We start from the raw sequence: 26,242 nt of genomic DNA, 5'->3' as shown, positions 1-26,242 counted from the left end.
ATGCTTTCTCATACATTAAGTACCCTCCCACCATTGCTCTGTAGCAACTTGGTAACCCCAGTTCCACTTCTGTAAAAGCAGTTGAATAATAAGCAATTGGTTGGGGATTGGTTCCCGTACCTGTTGGTTGACAAAGAACTGCACATGCATATTTTCCTCCAGTAGAAGTGGACACATATAACAAAAAATACTTAGAATAATCTGGCAGAGCTAATGCTGGAGCCTCTTGTAACCTTTGTTTTATTGTCTCAAAAGCTAAAAAGCCATCCTATGTCCAGGAAAAATTACAATAAAGCTGAGCATTTCCTGTATCTTTAATCATAGCTCTCAAAGGTCTTGTTAAACTAGCATAGTCCTCTACCCATGCTGAGGAATACCCTGCAATACCCAAAAATGTCATCATTTCTCTAACTGTTCTGGGTTTGAGAGCTTTGTGAATAGCTTCTAACTGCTTATCAGAAATACATCTGTGTCCCTGTGTTATGGTCTGCCCTAAATAAACTACCCTTTCCTGACAATACTGCAATTTTTTCTGAGAGACTTTGTGCCCTTTCTATGCCAACATCTGTAACAAAGTAATTGAATCCTTATGACATGTTTCCTCATCTGGTGCACAAAGAAGAATATCATCCATGTATTGAATGACAGTACTTTTTAACTTCTGATCTACCCCAACTAGATCATCTTTCAATACTTTATTGAAAATGTGAGGACTATGTTTATATCCCTGTGGTAATCTCTTATACTCATAGAATTGCCCCTTTTATGTGAATCCAAATAAACCCTGACTTTCTATACTTAGTGGAACACTAAAAAATGCACCACATAAATCTAATACTGTGAAATACTTTGCATCTGGAGGAATTTGGGCTAACAAAACATGTGGATCTGGCACTTCTCCTGGAAAGTCTGCTACTACTTCATTTACTGCTCTTAAATCATGTACTAAATGATAAGAGTTATCTGGCTTCTTCACAGGCAACAAAGGTGTATTACTCTGCGGATTCTGTGTTATCTTCAGAACATCTGCTTTCACAAGACCTTCAATTTGTGGTTCGATCCCTGAGGATACTGAGGCTTCCTTGGAGGTTTTGTTCCTGGTCGGAGTTCAACTTTCACTGGTTGAGCTGACTTCACAAATCCAATGTCAGTGCTATGTTATGACCATAAACATTTTGGAACATATCACAGCATTTCCTCTTTCAAAGAGTTTGAATCCATCTTCTCATTGCAAAGTGATTCATGTGTCATCCTGACGACTTGTGGCTGTCCTTGTCCTTGAGCAGTAATCATAATCTTAATAAATCGGTAATCTTCACTCCTCCAGATGGAAAGATTCTCTTTTAGCGGTTTAAAGACAACTTCTTCTGCTTCTGCCATCATTTCACCTATTTGTTTCTGCTCACAATCTTCAGACACCAGCAAAGTCACATGTGGTACACTTTTTCCCATATCAAACTCTTTATGTAAGTAATCATTTTTGTCTATCTTCATAGCAGCTGGTCCCAAAATTATGCAACATGAGCGTAATTCAACTTGCTTTGGTTGATGACTCAACCATTGTTCTGCATCTGATTGTTCAGCATCCTTAAAGTATTTCAGTGTACAATGAAATGGATACTCTGGAGCCTTCGCCTCAGGCATGTTTGCTACAATAAACTTCTCCCACAGCTTGACTCGTTCCAAGAATTCTTCACTAAGATTTCCAATCCAAAATACTCAAGAAGTTTCAGTCTCTGTTTTCATCATCAATTGATCAATCATTTCACTCGGCACTTCCACCAGGCAGCCGTCTGGTGTGCATTTTATTGTACAGTTCAGTCTGCACAAAGCATCTCTTCCCAAAAGTGCAATAGGTGTATGTTCTGATACCACACTCAAAAAAAGGGTTTTGGGTGGTTGTTAGTTTACCATAAATGAAACATGCTTATATGACACATATTAATTAAGTTGCATATAAACATAAATTCATAATGTTTCTTTAACTCGAATAAATGACATTTTTGCACTACTTGATTATTTCTTGTAACCACAACTTAATTAATTTGCGTTCATTCCATAGCGAAGCCGGATATGACGCAACAGAAACGACAACAAAACATTTTCACACCGCGGTTGTTTTTCTTCAATGGCGTCTCAGGTATTTACAAAATCCACTTTCATCCATCTAAATACAGGATAACGGAGATGTTTATCTTATGATATTGATTCATATTATTCTTTGCTTGAGTAATATTAACATTTTATTGTTGCGTGTGTTATTAGTTTTTTTAAAAAAGTTAATCATGCTTATGCCAGCGCTATACGGCAGGTATGCAAGTTCGCTGTTGGGTTAGTATTAGGGACCTGGGCACACCAAACTGTGACCGTTATCTTTGAAAATTGTCATTTGAACGGTTTTGGGTGATATACAATAGTTATTGAAACCATTATTTTAGAAATATACATTTTAATAATTACGATAAAAACTGTTGCTTATTTAGTGTTTCCCTTCTGTTTACAGGTTTTGGATGTTTAGTTGCAGTAGGATTTGGCCCAGTTCAGTGGTAATTTTGTTCTTTTCCATTTTCCATTTTAACATTTGAGTGAGAGCTGCTTTTTTGTTTTACCCCGTCTAAACACATTTATTTGTACTATAATAAATTCGTTTACAGCTGTAAAGTGTGACCCCCACCCTTTCATTCTCTTTAATTTTACTCTATATAAAGAGCTGTTTTTGTCTTAAAAAATAGTTATACATTAATTTAGACATTTAATTATTAAGAGTTTTTTTGTGGGTGTGGGGGGTATTGTTTCATTATAAACGGTGCTTTGTTTGTTTTTGAGAAATGTGGGAATGTAATCTCAAATATTAAAACATTACAAATTGCAGCACAGGCATTATGGTCGGAGCCAGTATTACCCTTGCACATATTTGTACTGTCCATGCACTTTTAAGACATGGAATGCTCTTTTGACTTATTTTAATCAGAAGTATGCAACATCCTCAGCAAGCTCAGTTGATCACATTTAGTTGTCATTTGTTTGCATGTGCAGAGCTATCATCTGAGGGGAATTATTTTGGTCATCTCAATACATGTTGTATGTTCTCCGATTGTGATTTTCAGTCAAATGTCAGTGAAATATTTAAGTCCCATAAAAACAGAGAGCACACTCGACATTCATTAAGTGATTTTAAATTGTGTAATTTCCATCTCTCGGAAGTTACAGGAGCCTGCAGTTGAAATTGAAGAGAGGCAAGATGATGTTTCTGAGACTGATGATACACATTTAGACACTATTATATGCAGATAGACTACAATATTATTGTAGAACTAAGTGCTCCTGTATAGTCAGTGGAGCTAAGACAATGGATAGTGAGTTTTGATACAAGGTAGGTGTTCCTAATCCAGTGATCATTCCATGTATCTTGTTAATTGGTTACTTCTCCCATCTTTAGAGGGACAGCATTGAAGTCAAAAGAGGATGTTTGCTTCGAGCTTTGTATGTCTATGTATGTCTACTTGAATGAAGAGCTGGACGATATCTTTCAGGAGTATATGGTAAGTAAATGTGCATGTTCTCTTATATGGATGGGATAAATGCAGATCATTTCTGTAAGGGGGTTAATAAATGCAATTTTTCTTCTACTGTAGGATGCTGATGTTCCTGCAGATCAACAGGGAATTGAGCAGACTGTCTTGAGGGATCTATGCGATCTGAGTTGAGGGAGCTGAAGTTGCAGACCTTCCTGTGGATATCGGAGTGGTTATCGAAGGTGTAGTTCACATGTGTCAAACTCAAGGCCCGCGGGCCACATCCGGCCCGCCATACAATTATATCCGGCCCGCGAAATCGTTTTATATATCTGTTTTTAATGGCCCTGTGATATGACGCCCCAATAACACACACTACAAATCCCATGATGCAGTGCAATTGCCGCCAACGGCAAGCCGCGGTTCAAGTTCGCGGTTTGTTGATGTATACAACGCTAATATCAAATCAAAGCTAGACCCCAACAATGGCCAAGAGAAAAATTGATTCTGAAAACCGAGGCTTTCAAAGCCGGTGGGACAGTGAGTATATGTTTACTGAAATTGCAGGTAAACCAGTGTGTCTCCTTTGCGGGAGTAATATCGCTGTAATGAAGGAGTATAACCTAAGACGGCACTACGAGACGAAACATGAGAACAAATTCTCATGAGCGCAGGACAGAAGCTACAAAAGGAGGAGGAGTTGAAGAAGAATTTGACATCCCAGCAGACGTTTTTCACCAAAGCAAAATCACAAAGTGAAGCTGCTGTGAAAGCAAGTTTCATTGTGGCCGAAGAGATCGCCAAATCAGGACGGCCGTTTACCGAGGGGGAATTCGTAAATAATTGTATGATGAAAGTGTGCGACGTCCTTTGTCCAGATAAAACGCGAGCGTTTGCAAATGTAAGCCTCAGCAGAAACACTGTTGCTAATCGGGTTTGTGAGATGGCGACTGATTTGAAAACACAGTTGATTGAAAGAGCAAAAGATTTTGTTGCATACTCCCTTGCCGTGGATGAAACTACTGACGCGACTGACACTGCACAGCTGGCGATATTTATCCGTGGTGTGGATTCCAATTTGTGCGTAACAGAGGAAATACTGGACATTAAATCAATGCACGGGACAACGAAAGGAGAAGACATCTTTGGAAATGTATTTCAAAGTGTAACCGACATGAAACTGCCGTGGGAAAAACTCGTTGGACTTACAACAGATGGCGCACCTGCTATGTGTGGTGAAAAAAATGGACTGGTGGGAAGGATGCGCTCAAAGATGCGGGAGGAGAACTGTGCCGGTGAGTTGACAGTGTATCACTGCATCATACACCAGGAATCGCTGAGTGCTAAAGTCCTAAAAATGGATCATGTGATGAACACTGTAACACAAACCGTCAACTTTATCAGAGCCCACGGTTTAAAGCACCGCCAATTCCAGTCTTTTCTGCGGGAAATAGATAGCGAGTTTGGTGATATGCCATATCATACGGAGGTCCGGTGGCTAAGTCGGGGAAAAGTTCTCAAAAGACACTTTGAGCTGCGAGAGGAAATCTGCCAGTTCATGGACAGTAAGGGGAAAGACTGCACAGTTCTGCGGGATGAAAAGTGGAAATGTGAGTTGGCGTTCCTGGCTGACATAACGTCGCATCTTAGCGCTTTAAACCTTCAACTCCAGGGACGGGAGCACATAATAACCGATATGCATGATGCAGTGAAGGCATTTCAAGTGAAGCTGCGCTTATGGGAGACACAAATGCACCAATGCAACTTGTCTCACTTTCCCTGTTGCCAAGTAATACGGAACCAAGAAAGTGCCACAGTTTTCCCAAATGCCACCTTTGCTGAAAAACTCAGCGCGCTGCGCACTGAGTTCGCACGGCGCTTCAGTGACTTTGAGGCACAGAAAAGTAACTTCGAGCTGCTTCGCAACCCATTTGCAGTCGATGTGGAAACCGCACCTGTAGAAATGCAGATGGAGCTGATAGAACTGCAATGTAACGGGACACTGAAGGCAAAGTACGACACTGCGGGGCCAGCACAGTTCACTCGCTTCATTCCTGAAGCGATGCCGCAGCTCCGCCAACATGCGGCTCGAATCCTGTCCATGTTTGGCAGCACGTATCTGTGCGAGCAGCTGTTCTCTGTGATGAAAATTAACAAAACGTCACACAGGAGTCGCTTCACTGATGAACACCTGCAATCGATCCTGAGATCTTCACAACACAGAACCTAACCCCAAACATAAACGAACTTGTTGCAAAGAAAAGACTCCAAGTATCAGGCTCTGACTAAATAGGACAAGAAAATGGAATGTTATGATTTGTTATGATTATACTTTTGCTTTAAATTCAATTTTTTATTTATATTTTCAGATTTTTTAATATTCCAGCATGTACAGATTTTGAATGTATTGTATTGACAGGATATTTTTTTATGAAGAGCAAAATATTTTAAGTTGAAATGTATTTATTTTGGAATGATATCCTGTATTTTGGTTCATATTAATGGTTAAAAAACATAAATATTTAGTATCTTAAATAAATGGTTATACTGTTCGGCCCGCGAGTTTTGAGTTTTGACCCCCTGTGCAATTGAGTTTGACACCCCTGGGATAGAGAGTGCTTACCTTCAAACGTGTAAGGACATTTTAGAATTCCAAAATTGTTTGAGTTGAGACTATTTCCAACTCTAAAATTAAAACTTCTTTCTTTACCCATGCAACATGGGGCAGATATTGGGAAATATTTGAAGTTATTTTCAGAGCGTGATTCAAAATCTCTCCCACCGAGCAGCGTCACTACACAGTGAAACGGGAGAAATAAGACCACAGTAAATGGCGTTAGGGAAGAGGAGTCGACTCCCCAAATATCTATTATAATGAATTCATAATTCTAATACAAGTGAAGATCCCCTCACGACAGCTCCATAAAACACACTTAATTCATCTTAACATTTTAAAGGCAGCCTAAAGACGAATTTTGTAGTCTGCCATAAAGTAACCCAAAAACAGTACAGTAGGGTTAATGTTATTAAAGTGCAGCTGTAAGGGGAGGGCAACAGGATGAAAGTAGAGATTCATCTTAGAGGATTTCTCAAAAAAATACATTAAAAAACACATCAAAATTATTTAAAATTACACATGCTTTGCCATTACAAAACTATAGTGTTACTAAGTAAAGCTGCATGGGCACACAATTTATTGCTAAGAGCATGTTCCTTAAATGTTTTACTAATGCTAGCTCACCATAAAATAGTGTAGCCAGGTGAAAGAAAAAATCAAATAAGAATAAATAAATAAACGAAACCATACTTAGATAAGACAAATATAGGGAATATATAAATATGTATTTTACTTTAATTGCTACATCGGCAGGGTTTCAGATTTTGTATTGTAACTAATTTGCATTTGCTCGGTTCGCTTGGCTCCGCGTGGGTGGTGCCTGGGGTTCAACAGACAATCAGGAGCTGTTCAGGTGACGTTCAGCCTATCGGTTAGAGGTGTAGGGAAGTGCGTAGTTTTCCCGGGTTTTACTTTCTGGACCTCGGTCACGAGAATGAGGGCAGCTTCATGTTAAACAGAAGAAAGAAGAAAAAAACCCCGAGAAAAGTCGGCGTTACACCACGGCACGGAAAAGAGTAGGTGAACTTTCCTATTAGGAGTCAGAAGCCGAGTAATTGAATAACGACTACGCGTTGTATCAGATAAAAGAGTGCTTGTTAATATTTATCGTTATCACCCATGCTAATGCTAATTTGGTGTATCATAGGCTAATTACTTACCTTCCAATTTCGGGGCCGCTTCAAGCCGAGGACGGCGGGCGCAGTTTTGAAATACGGATGTAACGGTGAGAAACATCTCTTTTTGATGCCCTGGTGCTAAATTTATCTTACGTCTAGTGTACTATCAAAAGCTGGGGTATTTCTAAAGTCTGCGAATGCACAGAAGTGAGTAATTGTGCAAAGTTTGGAACATGTATATTGTATTTATTATTTTATATCACTGTATAAGAGGAATGGTTTATTTTCTGTTGTCAATTTAAGGAAAGAAAGGGAATAATAATGATTTGATAATTCATATGATGAGTGTAAAACTATATTCTATTGTACTTGTAACTGCAGAAATTCATTAATTCCAATAGTGAATTTAAGGAATTAAGAGGGTAATTTTTGGTGCAGTCTTCTTCACACTAGTAGGGCCTATAGTGTACGAGGAGTAATTAAGCACACTTCTTTGAAACCTCTGGAAACAACTCAGAATGTTAAGTATCTCACTGTGAGTAACATTGAAACATTTCATATGAGTGGAAACCCATATTTTTGAATGTTGAACAACTGAAACTGAAGATTTGAGACCTGATAAGATTTAAGATATATGTATGAAGTTGGGTGTAGTATGTAGCAATTAGACATTTAAACTTTTAGTGATGCATCTGAGAATAGAAATAATAGATATGACCTTGTTTATCAGGTTTTTTGAGAGGACGGGAAAATTCAAGAATCAGGACATGATTCCGAATGCATTAGATGGCGAGACAGGAACATTGAAGAAAAGACACGGACAAGGAGATACCTACGTACCCACTCATACACTCATACATCCTCAAGACACTCAGAGGAACATTTAATATCAGGTGCACCTGTAACAAATTCTCAGGTCTGAGGGATCCCAAACAGACACTTAATTTGTTTTGTGTGTGCACACTTTTGGTTATTGTAGACACTTGGGTTTTTGGTTATTGATTATTTTGTGAAACAATATTTTTGGTTAATTGAAAAATACAAGAGAGGTTAATCAATATTCATTCCCTTGTCTGATTCTTTATTGCTGCTCAAGACACCGGCTCCTATAGAACTTGGTGTCTTCTGGTTCGGGTCATAGATTGTTACTGGTCCAACTCATTATCATACTGTAACTTACTATTATATTATTGATAATTGGTTACAATAGGCTTAAAATAAAAAAGGTAATTTGAGCTATGTTTAATGATGGTTGTCTTTAGTGTGTGTTGATTTTTTTTGTCCTAATAATGATGTCATTTAAAATTGAATCACTTTGATAGTTTCTTTCAGTATACTTAACTTGATGTTTCTTTCTGATTGTATGCAGCAGGACAGATGCAGTGACGTAACTCGACACATCAGGATCCTGGTTGTCTGTGGTGATGATGGAGAGGATCCCGAGGATGTATCCATCCTTCTTGAAAGAAAGATGTTGCCAGGATGTGGTAGTGGATGTGGTGTGCTAAAGCTTGCTCACTGCTTATGGGCCTAATTTTTTTTCTCTTGCATACCCCCAACACTGCGCTGCACAATATTACTATTCTTTTTAATTTTGCAAATAACTACCAACCACTTACGAAAACATTGTTTGGTTGTATTCTCCGCTCACATACCGTTGTTGTCTTTTAATGAACTTCCACTCTTTGGATGAACCTTCAGATGCCGTTGTGCAGACACAGACTTGCTCTCCTCAGTTCTGCTTCTTCAAAACACTGTTGAATATTCTCTGAGGAATGTAAGGTTTTAACTGACTATTTGAAAGGCACCATTTCATATGTGATGCTGTAAATTTTTCTTTGAGTGAGATAATATTGACACAAAAATATTTACTAAAAAAGACATTTAACCTTTGATACAGTATAGTATTTTGGGACAAGAACATTGCATAGGGATGGAAGTGGGTGGGTGAGATACAGACATAGATTTGATTATTTATTTAAGAGACATTGATTGTTAATGTTACTAAAAGTCTAAAGCCTAGCCTTGTATACTGCAGGGATATTAACAGTTTAAGTTCATGGTGGCAATTGTTTTACACAACTGCAAGCACTCGACCTTCACTCATACGGTTTTCTTTTGTTAAGAGTAAAAATAACAGAAGAATTAGGTTAGAGATATTAGAGAGGGTATGCATGTTTTGTTGGTTAATGCCTGTCTTGCTGTTATTCATTTGTCAGCTGAATTTTTTAATTTATTTTATGTTATTTTTTTTTTTTTATGTGTATATGGGCTCCAGTCCCACCACTTTCTGCCCTTGAACCTTGAAGGAAATTCCTTGATTAAAATGGTTGAATTGGTGACTGTCTGTGTTGGTGTGTTCTCCCTGTGTCTGCATGGGTTTCTTCCGGGTGCTCCGGTTTCCTCCCACAATCCAAAAACACACATTGGTAGGAGGATTCGTGATTCAAAAAAGTGTTGGTTTGAGTAAAGATGTCATCCTGTGAAGGACTGGCGCCCCCTCCAGGGCGTGTTCCCGCCTTGCACCCAATGATTCCGGTTAAGCTCTGGACTCACTGCCACCCTGAACTATAAGGGGTTACAGACAATGAATGAATGTAGATGGTTAATTGGATCAGAAATATTATTGAATGAACTATTAAATACTTGTTTCCAGACTTTCCCATGTCATTTTGATAGAATTTTGTGTGATTTGTGATATGATACAAACATTTATTTTGTAACATTTATCAAATGAAAATTATCATAATTTACATCACAATTGTCAGTAATTTAACTTGATATAAACTAAAATATCTAATGGAATATAATAAAATCTACTTAAATCATAAAACACTGACAAGCTTTACATAATATTTTGATGAGTCGGAAATATTTATAAATAAGTTAAATAGAATAAAGTAAGATTTACTTAATATTTTTAAATGTTACATTTGGTGTCAAGTAGATTTTACTTAACATTTGCAAGTAAATTTGATATTACAACAATACTATTTAAAGTGTTACAAGTTTTCAGTATGTATTGAAAGTAATTTCTTAGGACAGTTCTGTTAAATTTATTTTCTTTTGGTTTTATGATGTTTATGATTAATTACAGCAAACAAAAAAAAACAATATTCTGTATTTTTCCACCAATTACTGTTTTTTTTACACTGATAACACTCAAAACCCTTAAAAACCTGTATAGTTCTGTTATAAAACAGGATTCTAGTAATTTAAAAATACAAACTTTCACTTCTTTTACAGTAGATTTGTTTAAAAAGGTGATTTTCCTGTATTTCAACGGTATATTTTCTTTTTACAGAAAAAATGGAAAAACATCTGTAATTTTTTACAGTTAATGTCTTTTTTTACAGTGTTGCACTATTGTCTACTCTGCCTTGTACATCCAGTATCCTACCTGCTCCTATTACGATTATTTTGCACTATTGTTTACTCTGCCCTGTACATCCATTATCCTGCCTCCTTCTATTACGATTATCTTGCACTATTGTTTACACTGCCTTATACATCCAGTGTCCTACCTCCAAATCAGGTTATTGTCTTCAGTCAGTGTCCCATTGTCTCATGTATGTCTATCAGTGAGCTGCTGGTGTCGTACGTCCTGCACTTGTCTTCTGTTTGTTCACTTTCATATATTTATACACTTAGTTTAGCTGAATTTAGTCTATTTTTTGTTAAATGTTACTGCATCTTGGAGAGTAATGTAATTTCAATCCTTTGTATGTCCTGTACATATGCAGAATTGACAATAAAGCTCACTTGACTTGACTTGAAATATACACATGCATACACAAAAACCTAGTCTAACAAAGCCACATATCTTTCACAGGATAAAACTGATAAAAAGTTCATTAAACACCCATTCTGCCAGCAAATGTGCTAAAAGTATTAGATCTAGCTATGGGTTAATAAACAGTAGTTTACAAATTGTTTTAATAAACCTCATATTGTCTGACTTCTCTTTCTTTTATTTACATTTATTTGCCTCAGCCCAGCACCTTGTTGGGTGTAGCATGTGATTTGTAAAATCTAATTATTGGAAATGGCATACTTAAATGTCACTAGTCATTATGTTTCAAATGTTTCCCCTTCATTGTACATATTGTTTTTTTCTGACAAACATAAGTAAATTAGGGATTAATAAGCAAGTAATTAATAAGTAAGTACTAATTAGTGCTGTATTTTACATTTATCATGTCTGATCTTGCACCTTATATTTACATTTATAGCTGTGTTCATCTAATGCAGAAAAGTCCAAATGTGGAGAGTCAGCACCAAAATTACTTAGAAAAAGACTGGTATATTTTTGTCACATTTTTGCCCTGGTTCGTGTTCCAAGCTCTGTTTCTGTTTTCTTGTTTGCCATGTGCTCATGTGTTTTTGTTTTGTTTTTAGTCTCTGCCTTAGCCCTGCCCTGTCATTAGTGGTCCCACCTGTGCCTCTTTTGTGGTCCTGCCCTCTTGTTATCCTTCCCAGGTGTTTCTTGTCTGTGCTCTTTATATATACCCCTTTGGTTTCAGTGCTACTTTGTCTGGTGTTTTGTGTGGATGTGTGTGTATATGTCCACAACAGTTCACAGTAGTTTTCTATTTTTGTTTAAAAGCTCCTGGTTTTGTTTCTTTCTCTGTGTTTAATAAAAATATGTGCTGATAATGGCATGTAGTGTTGGTATCACCACAGAGTACTGATGCAATGAAGACATTTGTTACATGCACAGGAACTGCTGGGTAATGTTTACATGCACACAAGTAGATAATTTACTAAACATAGAACATATTAGCAGTGTGGCAAGGCAAAGCAATAGTAAAACTAGTCTTTGAACAAACTTTAATTGTTAGAACATAAAATACTGTACTATTATCTACTATTGTATCAACACATACAATTATTTCAAGTTATTGCTGCTTGTGATTGTAGAACGTGTTCACTTTACTATCTACATGTTTACACGCCACTGTCACTTTACTGCAGCACACGTTCATTTATGTATATATCTATAATTTAAATATTGAACTTTTATACTAGCTATTTAGTTATTCTTTCTTGGTTCTTTGTATTTTAGTTTTTTTTATTTGGCATTCTTTGCTGAGGAGCAAAGAAATTATTTCATTGTACACAGAACATTCATTGTACACAGAACATTGTACACACACTTTACTGTGCAAATGACAATAAACTCTTTGACTTTGACTTGATCAGCTATTGGAAGGGGAAAAAGTGGTATTGGTGCACATCATAAATTTACATAGATTATTGTATTGAGGCCGGTGACTTGAGGAATATTGTAAATTAAAAAATGGCTGCAAATTGCAAATATTTAATAAAACATTACAAATCTTTTTTGTATCTAGAGTATGCTATTTAAGTCTGCATTTTTCAACATAAAAATGATTAATGACCTGTGATTCTGAAATTTACAGCAGTAGTGTACAAGGTCCAAACACATAAAATAACTTTACCCAAACCTGTTATGATTACCGATCAGAATTACAGTGGAACTTCAATAATTTGGTCTGGGTAAGAGCGTCTTCTAAATGCTGTAAATGTAAATGGAATGTAAATGTAAAATGGTATTTAGTGTGTTCCTTTAAATTAAATTTGTCAACACTAGCATTTTGAAAATCAGTGACATGTGATTGCCACAAAGTGAACCAGATCCTGATAGCGATTACAGTAACTACAGTGATGAAGACTATGACACAGCTGGAAGCACATCTGATGAGTCTGATGAATCTGAGTAGTGAGTCTGTTACTCTGAAAAATAGCTTGCTACCGGAAAGATTCCCAAATCTGAAGAAACAGAAATCAGAAAAGTCAACTGGTCCTGTTAAAACGAAAGGTAAAACTGACAGTTTTACAAGAAATACAAGAAACATCACTGTGTATTTAGTGGAAGTCATTTTATTAAAATTGCTAGGCATCTTTAAAAACTGTACATCACAAAGAAACTGAAGTGGCAAAAGCAGCAGCTTCCCAAAAATCCCAGAGAGAGAAGACGACAGCTAAACAATTTGAGAAAATGTGGCAGTTCCACCCATAATGTGGATGTGATGGCCTGTTATCGTCCATCTAAGTGCATTCATTTCCAAGGTTTTATTCAAAAAGGACCCTGTGGAAGCATGTGAAGATCTGTTTAAACCTAATGATGGATCACAAGTAGAAAACACGATCACTCTCTGTGCTTCTCCAACAGCTGTAGGGCTAGAGATCAGCACTGGATTAAAGAAAGTCCTTCAGCGCATGACTTATGACCTCACAGATGTTCAACAAGGAAACATGCTTCCTGCAGTTAGGTGAAGACTTTTTCTGTAGAATGGGACCTGACACAAACAAACACAATAACATCAGACAGAAGACGTGAGAGGGTGTCAGACTTCTTCATGAAACAAAGAAAACCACACCACAACACAATGGAAGACTATTTTGTGCCATCAATCTTTTTGTATGTTGTTTGTGAAAGCTGTAGCGGGTTTATAATAAAAGTAATTCACATCAGATCCTGTCACTAGCGCTTAAACTTGGATACTCCCTTAACATGTAGCACTGTTGAGAGCAATGCCTTAATGGAGGGTAACACATTCTGGCAGAATGTGTGAAGAATTACAGACTTGTACATGAAGCAAGGTGGAAAGAGTACATCTCGTCAAGTGCTAGAATAACTGAAGGAAGCACAGCTGAACATGCCCCAGTTCTTGCCTTTCACACAGGAGGTAAGACTGTTGCACATGTATCTGGAGAAGAAGCAGTGGAGATGCAGAATGTGCTGAGTGTCTCTCCCTCAAAAGACTACTACAGTGATCTTTAGAAGGTAACTCTCAGCCTAATGGTGCTTTTTAACAGAAGAGAAGAGCTTTCAAAGATGCCTCTTTCTGTCTTCACATCAAGGGATAAATCAAAGCTTCATAAAGGCCTTACCATCTGCAAGTTTGAAAGTTTGACTTCTAAAAGAAACTTTGCCAGCACTTTACTCGATTTGAAAGAAAACGTGGGTAGGTACAGGAAGGTACAGTTCTCTTGACACCCGTGAAAGGTGTGGTGTGTCAAAAGAAAAACTTTATTTGTTACACCACACAGAGGAAGAGATTGCATCCACAATCAATCAAATTTTATTTATATAGCGCTTTTCACAACAAAAAGTCGTCACAAAGCAGCTTTACAGAGATCCGGGTCAAAGCCTCCTATGAGCGAGCCAGGGGCAACAGTGGCAAGGAAAAACTCCCTCAGCACACGAGGAAGAAACCTTGGAAGGAACCAAGACTCATACGGGGAACCCATCCTCCTCGGGTCGACACCGGAGAAACAACAGAGAACAGAACAGAAGTAAAAGTGAAATGATCACCGATGAAGGGGTTATAGTAATATAAATGTAGTATATTAGTGATGATGGAGAAGCAGAAATGAAAATTGTGAGGATGATATGAGTCTGATGAAGGAGGAGGTGATCAGGGATTCTGTGTGAGTTAAAATTAGGTGCAGTGTTAATCTGAGATAAAACAGCATGGCCAAGCATGATAGTGTAGATGAGACAAGGCCAGGATCTTGTACAGGACACGGGCTGGATCAGGGCAACACCTGGAGAGCAGCAGGACATCTCAAAGCATGAGAGAGAGACAGGAGAAAGAAAGCCAGACAAAGGGAACAAATAAAAATACAGAGGTTAGTAGGGTCATGGTAAAGAACGGGGAAATTTGTCCTGCGAAAAAAGCTTCCACTGGTCAGGCAAGAGAACCCAGCGACAGACAGCGTGTTGGCGGTTACTACAAAGCTAACTAAGAATGCTGTAGCTATGGTGAAATGACAGGGTTAATACACAAGTTTGCACTGGAATGTGGTGCAAATCATCCAACAAGTGCTGCAAGTGATGACTGAAGTTCTGATGAAGATCAACCTACTGCAGGAGACCTCCAGCCTGAGTGGATAGAGAATTTTTAAATTAAGGCTACTGCACTCTGAGGGTGGCACGGTGGTGCAGCAGGTAGGTGTCGCAGTCACACAGCTCCAGGGACCTGGAGGTTGTGGGTTCGATTCCCGCTCCGGGTGACTGTCTGTGAGGAGTGTGGTGTGTTCTCCCTGTGTCTGCGTGGGTTTCCTCCGGGTGCTCCGGTTTCCTCCCACAGTCCAAAAACACACATTGGTAGGTGGATTGGCGACTCAAAAGTGTCTGTAGGTGTGAGTGAATGTGTGTGTGTGTGTCTGTGTTGCCCTGTGAAGGACTGGCGCCCCCTCCAGGGTGTATTCCTCCGCCTTGCACCCAATGATTCCAGGTAGGCTCTGGACCCACTGCGACCCTGAATTGGATAAGCGGTTACAGATAATGAATGAATGAATGAATACTGCACGCTGGATGTGCAGCACAGCACTGTTGTGTAGCATCAGGTAGCAGGGCACTGTGGGAGGGTGATAATATCAAGGTTCAAATTCATTTACACACAAATTGCATGAGAAGTTTTAATCTCATCACACCTGGCATTTGGCTGTATAAAATTAGACTAGGCTAGCACCTTTTCTCAGGTAAACACAAATTTTTGGAGTTTACAGAAGGCTTGTTCAGATTGCAAAGTTATTCATATATAAAATATCAGATATCAGCAGAACACTATTCCATCCCTACTATTCACGTGTTTCATTTCAGACTTTGTTTTCATTTTTCCAGTACATTTTATTGAAGGAGAGATGCATAGTCATAGAGCATATAAATCAGGGGTAATTAATTCAAATTCATTAAGGTCCAGTTAGAGCACTTTCCCAAGCCAAGGTCAAGAACATAACATATAACTTGCATTATGATCATTGCCATATCCTGTATGTTAAAGAGGCCTTATAATTATCATTTTACGTCGTTAAGGACTGAATGTCAAATCAAATTACACTTTTGATTACACTTCAATATATTTCAGCAAGATTTATAAATAATTATATGAAATAACAAATACTATGAATAAAATGTCTCTCGTTTCAAGTAAAATTTACAATTAAAACAATGATGTTGAAAAAAAAAATGCATATTCAAAGTGCCTAATGACTTTTGTAATTGCAGTTGACTTTAACTGCTTTTCCAGAACCAGTAATTTGATTGGCTCTTATTGTTGGAGGGTGGGACTTTATCCATAAACAGAATCAATGTTCAGCGTCCCAAAATTTCCCTGCCGTGTCACTCATTCAAGTCACAGTGCTCATCATAATGAACAAATCTGATTGGCTGAGTAGCCTCACATATGCAGAAACACATGTGATTAGTTTGAGTTTCCTGGAGTGGTAGAGTCATACCACTTAAAACAAACACTGTTTAGAATTAAACAGATCAGACTGTGGATAGGACTGTGTATGGGTCCGCACCTGGACTGAAGTCCGCCTCTCATAGATCATACAAATAAAGCATTTGTTATTTTTGCAATAACAATATACTTGGCGGCACGGTGGCTTAGTGGTTAGCACGTTCGCCTCCCAGCGCTGGGATCTTGGGTTCAAGACCCATCTGGGTGGAGTTTCCATGTTCTCCCCGTGTCTGTGTGGGTTTCCTCCCACAATCCAAAAACATGGAGGGTAGGTGAATTGGCTTCTGTCTAATAACTGTCCTGCTGTATGAGTATGAGCCCAGATATGGATTGGCGCTCTGTCCTGGGTGAAACCTTAGTGCCCGATGCAACCTTTGGGTTGGTTCATTTTTAATCAATTTAATGCAAGCATGCACACAAATATTACTCCAGAATATTTTTATTAATAAGCAAACAAACAAAAATAAAAATATAATCAATGTCTAGCTGGAATAAAAGACATACGTACAATAGTCAAGTTATCAAAATATTGTAGATTTTTATACATTTAAAATATTCAAAAATAAAATGTAAAGTGTATTTATATTGTTTATACACACGAACACAACAGGAGAATCAAGCAACACAAAATAATTTACCAAGAAACACATCTAGTCCAGACGTCCACAAAAAACAAGTTCAAATTATTTTTCTTCAGGTTATAAATGTTATTGAAAATACAATTAATAAATGACAACAAGATATTGGAGGTCAAATACGTAAAATGCTTTGAAGCAAACATCCACTGCTCTCAGTAGTGTGCTCTGCTCCAGAGATTCTCCACTGATGACTACAAAAGCTTGAGAACAACGACTGCAGTCCCCAAGCATCAGAACATATGGAAGCTCCCTGGTGTCCTTGGTATGTCTTAAATACTCAGCCATATTACTTCCAACCTAGGAAAACAAGTTGAGCAAAGGTGGGAAAGAGGAAATTGAATTAATGTATGAATGAGTGAATAAATTAACAAAATCACAAACTAACTCACATGGAATTCCAGGGTACAGCCCACAATAGGTTAAGCGTTTGTACTATATAACAGAAATAAAAAGCACCTGCACATTTGTGGCCTACAGCCTGGACACCTGTAAGCTTTTAGAGTAATGATATGTTTGGACAGATGCTAGCTTTGATAGCGTTTCAGTTGCCTTTCTTTGTTATGTTTATCCCAACTTTACATTATATTTTACTGATATTTTTCCCATGTTCGCACATTTACAATAAAAATGCTTTAAATGTAATTGTCTAAAGCCCATAAGAATAAAAAAGACACACACAAAAATACACTAAGCCTAAATCAAGTGGCGCTGTTTCATCTCTTATGTATATTATTTAATATAATACATATTAAGGAGTCTATGTTACTAGATAACATGACAGACTTTAAATTGATTATGGCCAGCAAGAAGAATGTATTGGTCAATTCATTCATTATGCATTACATAAGCAAAACAGCTGCAAAAGCATAAAAATCTATTTTTTCTGTTTCTAGGGAACAGCTTCAAATATATCTCTATATTTTCCTGTTTGAAAACAAAAATTGTGATTAAAAAGCAAACATCTGCCTTTAAAATGAGGATGTGGGTAATGTTCTGAATGTGGAGTGCACTACTCATTTTAACCACTTGCTGTCAGCATTAAAGATTACTCCTTTAATTAAAGTGTATAATTAGCACATTTCAACACACATTTCTCATGACTAATAAACATACATCTATCAGATCTTGAACATTTTAATATTTGTATTCCAAACTGGCTATATATACTTTGCCAGTAGATATACAGGCGAACTAGCGGTGTCTTGTTCTCCTGCTGGCCACTTTTGTGGATCAGGCTGCATTTGTATTTGGATCGAGTGAAATGCGAGAGGAAAGTCTCAAAACCTGCCAGAGGAAATGAACAAATACACGTCACGGAAAACACGTGAGTGACTCTATTCACAAACGCAGATTCAACAATTTACAAATACATTTTAAATTCGAGACTTCGACTTTACAAATATTTACAATGTAAATTTAAACAAATGTATTTATTTTTGCATAAAATTGTGATATATCTATGAAAAACAAACACGTGTGTTTATGAATGTAACTGTATTTGTACAAACTGCAGACTGTGAGACACAGAGTGGGATGTATTCATTTGTGAACAGTGAAACATATCTGTGACTTGTGTTTTATTTGTGGATTAACATTTACACATTTGTAAAGTATTTTGAGACTAATCTCTCTCCATACGCGGTGTCCAACAGACGTGGATATTCTTGTAGTATTTCTACAACTGTTTTGGTCCGATTCTCCCTTATCCATTAGCTCTACGGATTGCAGTCACCTTCATGTATTGTCTAACCTGGCTTGGTGGATAAATGTTGTCCTTAAGCCACTCTGACATCTGCATAGCCCTGTCCACAGTCACAGCAGACGCTGAGTAGTAGAGGTAATAAAATACATTTTTTAAATATATTTTAAAAAAAAAGAAATGTGATTCAAAAATAAAAGATTTTAAACCTAAATATAAAACAAAACTTTCCGGGTCAGTGCTCTGGGGACAAATACATGCTTTATACATACCTCAATATGGCGTACAAAAGTTTAAAGTGTTGTGTACCAAATAGTTGTCATTTAAAGGTCATCACTGATTTTTAAGGTAACTGTTGTGTAATATTAAAAACGACACTTGTCTTTTAATGAAAAAAATAATAATATTTTGAAAAGGAGAGTAAAGAATTTAATTACCGAAAGTGCTACAAAACTTAACTACTCGAGTTATAAATGAGTTTCTGTGGTAACTCAAACAAAGAATAAAACATACAGTTTTCTCCCCCTCAAACATGGCGTTTACCTTAAAAGACGCAAAACCTACGAATGTAAACAAAACGGAGAGAACTGTGTTTTCCAACAAATGTAGACATTCCCTTTAAGCGAGACATCAAAACACCATGAAGCCTGCGTTTTAATCCCAAATCACTCAATAATCCCTATGTAGTGCACTACGCAAGTCATTAACTTACTGAATCTAAATCTTAACAGTGCATTATATATTCCTAATACAACATCATTTATATTTATTCATATGTGGGAATCTGAAATCTATTGCTATCTGCTTGTGTACAGTGTAGTGTATGACTGATGTAATTTAATATAGAGAGAGTGAAGAGCTATTTGTATTTCAGACAAAGACAGATGTGCTGTCTCAGTTTTCCTCATCCACCTGAGCACAGTGACAACCATGTTTTTAAAAGTCTCCACCTTGGGAGAGCATTTTTGCAAAATCTCAATTTTCAGTGACCTGTGTGGGGATGGGAGGCCAAAACCGAGACAAAACGTCTATACCTGAAAACTCACTGTCCTTAAACATTATATACATTGTTGCAAAACTAAAATTGAGAGAGAGAGAGAGGATGCACACAAAAATTTTACATACCTTCGATTTTAGGAATTAATGTTTGAAGATTCCAGTCTTCGTTTGAACAAATTCATCCATGTGTCACTGCAGATATCAACATAACATTTTAGAAAGAGATGTACAATACTTCATAGTACAAGACCAAATAAAAAAAACACCATGTGAAAAGTTAGAAAGTCCAGATGATCCACTGTGTTGACATAATATTGTTGACATAGTATTACGCATTTATTAATGGGTTGCAGCTGACGTCACATTGCCGAGTACCCGTCATGTTCATGGGTTGAAATGACAGTCTTTTTGGCGTGGGCACCATATTGGGGTGCGATTGTCTGGTTTCAAGGTGCAACACTAATGAATATGAATAGGAAAAATGAATACATTTATCTCATACACAGCTCCTGTTAACAACTAGTTACATTTAGTGTAGTGCATGTTTTATAAGAGGTACATGAGGAATAAAGGGTATTAAAAGATAAAATATTTGTGGTTTGTGTTTTTACGAATATAACGAGTGGTATTAAAAGGTGTTTAATGCATTATGAACAAAGAGGAAAGAGACTTTTTTAAAAAGCTAACAATCATCACAGTTACCCTTTTTAAGATGGAACTAGAGAGCCGGTGTGTATTTGAGCGCTGTGACTGACTTTACTCCGTGTGTTGTGTTGGTTTTGGTGCGGAAGGGAGACTTTATTGACAGCTGTCAAACCAGCGGCTCTCTTTGCTCTGGTCTCAGTCGGTCAAATAAGCGCGATGCTTCTAGTGTTAAGGTGGAAATGAAAATTCTAATACGAAGATGGAAAGCTATTTTCTGATTTCACATTGTGATTTTTATCACTCGTTTCATATAAGTAAAAAAACAAGCAAAGGAGGTATTCATTTCAAAGGAATCACAAGCACTGGTTAAGGAGTGCTGTACAGATTATTATTATTATTTTTTTAGCTTATTGGCTTTCATATAAAAAGCGAACATCCCAATAGGGATAAAGCATGACATACCCTAAGGCTACCACACACGGGCCATATCAGTCCAAGAACGGCAGAAGTGAACTTAAGTCAGGTAGAAGCTTATTTAACTCAGCTAACGCTAGCTAGTGCTACCTCACGGAGGCGCAGAGCAGGACATTTATCTGAGGTATCGCTAGCATAACTGACCTACCGTTAGCAGGCAAGAAATAACATCAAAGCAACGCCAATGTTAATAAACACAGTACTTCCAAATTGGGTACACTAGAAGATACAGCGATAAACATCATAAATATAGGTTTAGTAAAAATCAGCCTGACTTAGGTAGCTAGTCACGTTAGCCTGGGTCTTTATTTCCTTCGGCAGAATGATAATGTCCGTTAGTCAGGAAACTGGGATTTACTCGCTGACCAGAAACATGAACTCAACTAAGATCCTGATTAATACAAAACGGTTTTTAAATTTATGTAAATTAAAAAAATACTTACAAATATGCTCACGGCCAAAATAAATCCTTCTTTCTCTGGTGCTCAGCTTCGGTTTCTTCTTTTCGCTCGAGCTTCTCGGCTTCCCGCCTATTCCGACGCACGACGTGACTGTTCCCTTTCAGGTCCGCATACACAACCCAATGCTGCTGGGTTGCTTGTTATTAACCCAATTTAAGTCAAAATAACCCAACATCATGACCCAACATGCTCAACCCAGCAATTGGGTTTTAAAAATAACCCAGCATTTTTTAGAGTGAAGATTTCCCGCAGAATAAAAATCATTTGTTGTGACAATATTTCTGCCTTTATTTTATGGCTGTAGGAAATGCATGTGTACATTTTAGATGTGACTCTGAAGCCTAAGCTTGACACACTAACCACTCTGGTTTTTAAATCCACCTACACAGGAAAAAAGTAAGAAAATATATCCACAGAAACATTTTTGGAATTTGTAACTGTTCACTATTCTCAGTGGCACATTGTTATAAAAAAGAAAAGCTAAACTAAACAAATGAGCTTTTAGCCTTGATTTGAAGATTGCAACTGTGTCTGAGTCCCGAACATTTTCTGGAAGATCATTCCAGAGTTGGGGGGCTTTATAAGAAAAGGCTCTTCCCCCAGCTGAGGCCTTCTGAATTCTGGGAACAATTAAAACTCCAGTACTCTGTGATCTGAGTGAACGTGGAGGCTCATAATATGAAATAGTATCTTGAAGGTATTCAGGAGCAAGCCCATGTAGAGCTTTATACGTTAATAACAGAATTTTGTAATTGATACTAAATGAAGTGATGATAGGCTGCAGCATTTTGAACTAGTTGAAGTTTTCTTAAATTGCTGCTGGTGCATCCTGACAGTAGTGCGTTACAGTAGTCAAGCCTTGAAGTAATAAAGGCATGTACTAATGTTTCTGCGTCCTGAAGGGATAAGGCATTTCTAATCGTGGTGTTGTTGTGAAGATGTAAAAAAGCTGTCCTAGTGATTACTGCCTATGTGTTGATCAGATGATAAATCCAGGTCAATTATAATTATGAAGCCAAGATTTTTTTGCTGCTGAACCAGGTTTAATTAGCATTAAATAACACAGCTTTATGATCTGAGATGGATAATTCAACTGAAGAAATGTCATATGATGAAATGCCAGACCAGCAGATTAAATCAAGAATATGGCCCTTAGAGTGTTTTACAAAATTCACACTTTGGGAGAGATCAAAGCAGTCTAATGTTTAAAATCTTTTGTGAACATGTTTTCAGCATTCTCAAAATAAAATAATAAATAAATAAAGTCTCCCATTAAAACGACCACCTCCCTTACCGGAGGAATGCGATTTGCATAAGTAAACAAATCCAGGTGGAGCTGCGGAATTTAGATGTAAAAAGTCATTCTGTGGCTGGCAAGTTTCCATAAAACATAAATAATCCAGTTTGTGATCTATGATGAAGATATTAACCATAGAAGCTTTGTTAGTGATGGATCTGATGTTGAAGAGACCAAACCTATGAGAAGACATGTGCATGTTTACATGGGATTTAGCCAGTGGAGTTAGCACACTGTGGTCTACATCTGACGGAGCTCTTTGAACGCCGTGAACCTGGAGACCAGAAAGTGGACATAGTTCCAGCATCACCTCTGCAATACCTGAGATTGTGACGAGATCCACGGTTGATGTACTTTGAACGTCAGAGGGGAACATCTTCATGGAACTGAAGTTTTTGCAGTGGTTCGTAGTGTGTCTGGAGCCGGTATAATTAATCCAGTGAGTATCTCAATCTGGTAGTAGTGGTGATAGAGCAGGGGTGTCAAACTCATTATCACAGAGGGCCACATCAGCATAATGGTTGCCCTCAAAGGGCCAGATGTAACTGTAAGACCGTATAAACGTAACTAAATGTAACCAAATGTAATGTAGAATAAATGTAAGTACTCCTTAATATTAAAAAACTCTGAATGTATTACTTATTCAACTTATAAATATTTGCATAGATGTAAAAATGTTTGCTTGTTGCTCTGTTAACAACATAAATCCTGTTAATTTGTCAGATTAAGAAACTCATATTACTCCATCAATCAACGATCAAACTATCCAAGTGAATAAAAAAAAATATCATCAAACACAAGTTATGACATTAACTAACTCAAAACTTTGTCACAGTTGAAAGGGGCAGAATAACAATATCAAAGTACAGATGTAAATTATAGTCCTTGACAACTGCCACCGCCTCATAACACAAAAGACATACTGGTTTTTCTCCTCGAAGCACAAACGTATTCAAAAACGTCTTCCCGTCTCTTGAAACTGTCTTCCATCTGCATCAATTTTTCCTTTTCCTGGTCATTGTGGGATCAATATTTGTAAAACTATTTCTTAATTCCACTTGTTGAAAAAATCACATCCAATAGGATACACTGAAATCAAGTGGTGGAATGCCATCACTTGGCGGGCAACATAATCGGCATGCATTGTGGGAAATGTAGTTTAAGGTCAATGCACGCTTTAGAATTAGTGGCGGAATAATTAATAATTAAGTCTAAAAGCGTGCATTGACCATAAACTCCATTTCCCACAGTTCATGGCGATTATGTTACCCAAGAAGCGACGGCATTAAGCCACTAGATTGCAGTCAAACAGATCTTTTAAGCTCTTGTGGGCCACATCAAATGACACGGCGGGCCACATTTGGCCCTCGGGCCTTGAGTTTGACACATGTGCGATAGAGGATAGAAGGGCAGAGAGTGTAACCCACCACAGCATCTTAAAGTTTACCACAGTGCAGTCTTAAATACAATATTCAGGAAAATAATTAAAACAATAATAAAACTCTGAATGGATAGCGGCAGACAGATACGCCAGTGTTCACCCATTCCGTGTTGATGTAAACACACATGCCTCTGTAACTGGTTTACTTCTGCGTTGTGCAAGGATAAAGAATGATGGAAGGGAAGACACCAACACACCAGCTAACATGAAGGGGTATTTATTTCCTCTGCCTGCATAAAGTGAACACAAGATGAATAAACATGTTTCAATATTTTTTTTATCTCTCTTGCTCTCAACTGCACCTTCTCTGACAATGGCGTATTTCTAAAGAGCACAATTCCTTAATTACATATTGGAACAATGACAACAACAATAATAATAATAAAAAACACACATGTACAGAAAACTGTATGCTGTACATGCTCCCCATTTACCGAACAGTATGAAATGCATATATCTGACAGTTTAACTCAAGTATAACTCAACATACCTGCATAAAGTGTACACAAGACGATTAAACAGGCTTCATTCATTTCTTTTATCCTCTTTCTCTTGCTCTCAACTGCAACTGTTAGACACTGTGCACTATTATATCAACACCATTACACTACAAAAGTTACAGTATTTCTTTTAAAACAATCAAATGCATCTCACTGTTGGTTGAAATATATCGTATTAAGAAAAAGAAACAAAAAATGCCTCATGAACACTAGTTTCCCTATGTCGTAATTATGTCGTATGTAGTATGTCTTAATTAGCATTCCACCTTTAAATCCCACCTGCACATAACTCATAAACCCAACCGTGTGTAGAACATATAAAAAAGACATGTGTAAACACCAGTGTATGATTAAACTATCAAATGTTTCAGTTCAATTATTTTATATTCAAAACTGTAACACGTATCTTTTGAGCCACAATTATGGAGCTGCACCAGCACATACCTTCTCTGACAATGGCCTATTTCATTCATTCATTATCTGTAACCCTTATCCAGTTCAGGGTCATGGTGGGTCCATAGCCTACCTGGAATCATTGGGCACAAGGCAGGAATACACCCTGGAGCGGGCGCCAGTCCTTCACAGGGCAACACACACACATTCACACTTTTGAGTCACCAATCCACCTACCAACGTGTGTTTTTGGACTGTGGGAGGAAACTGGAGCACCCGGAGGAAACCCACGCAGACACAGGGAGAACACACCAAACTCCTCACAGACAGTCACCCAGAGCGGGAATCGAACCCACAACCTCCAGACCCCTGGAGCTGTGTGACTGCGACACCACCTGCTGCACCACCGTGCCGCCCCTGGCCTATTTCCAAAGAGGATAAAAGGTGGGAGCACAGCTTACTTCACCCATATGTAAATTACCCTGTAAATCAAACTACTCTTTTATACGTATCTGAAATTAAATAAATTGCAATAAATAAAATAAACAATTAAATAAATAAATAAAAATTAAATAAAAAAATACGACCAAAAATATATTAAATAAATAATTTTCACACATACTAATCCTGCCCTTTTCTGTCCTCTATGAATTGCTCCAGCAATTAAAATTTAATATTGATATAAAAAAAAACTCCCAGAAAAGAATGTGGTGTAATCCTGTACTGTTACTGTGTAACATCACACTAGAGTAAGACAGATAGTAGCATGAGACAGAAGCACATTTGTCTATTATTTATTCACAGACACAAACCTGAAAATGAAACACTACTCTGTCAGTAACACTTCCCTCCTGATGTCTGTGGTTTCTGAACATTTGACGGTCTACAGGTTTGTGTTTGAAAATGTCCTGCAAAGAAAAATATAAAACCCCAAATCCTGAAGATGTTCATCCTCCTGCCCCCAGTGATCTGAGCCCTGCACTCGCTGTGTGGGGTGTGGGTCAGAGCTCTGGTCAGAGCACATTACTGAGGGGTTTGGCCCTGGAGCCTCACTGGGCACTGACCTGGACAGGCTCCTGAACATTTAGTCGACACCAAACTGTGGAAAAGCTGAAACTAAGCACAGTTTCCTAATCGGGAATCCTCTGTGTATCTGCTGCTCTGAAG

At 37.6% G+C, this 26,242-nt stretch overlaps 1 long non-coding RNA gene and 1 pseudogene across 1 annotated transcript; one reads left to right on the top strand and one right to left on the bottom strand.

Annotated features, from left to right (window-relative positions):
* The first annotated feature begins 4,000 nt into the window (after nucleotides 1–4,000).
* On the top strand, nucleotides 4,001–5,804 carry LOC136700266 (general transcription factor II-I repeat domain-containing protein 2A-like; annotated as a pseudogene).
* Nucleotides 5,805–17,049: 11,245 nt separating this feature from the next.
* On the bottom strand, nucleotides 17,050–21,535 carry LOC136699055 (uncharacterized). Its single transcript, XR_010803591.1, has 4 exons — nucleotides 21,427–21,535; nucleotides 19,991–20,056; nucleotides 18,917–18,990; nucleotides 17,050–17,463 (listed from the first exon to the last, which is right to left on the bottom strand). It is a non-coding gene; the product is annotated as an uncharacterized lncRNA (long non-coding RNA).
* Between the last annotated feature and the right edge of the window lie 4,707 nt (nucleotides 21,536–26,242).

This window comes from Hoplias malabaricus, chromosome 6 (genome assembly GCF_029633855.1).
Source record: "Hoplias malabaricus isolate fHopMal1 chromosome 6, fHopMal1.hap1, whole genome shotgun sequence".
NCBI lineage: Eukaryota > Metazoa > Chordata > Actinopteri > Characiformes > Erythrinidae > Hoplias > Hoplias malabaricus.
The sequence above is the reverse complement of the archived record's forward strand: the minus strand, read 5'-3'. Positions and strand labels throughout refer to the sequence as shown.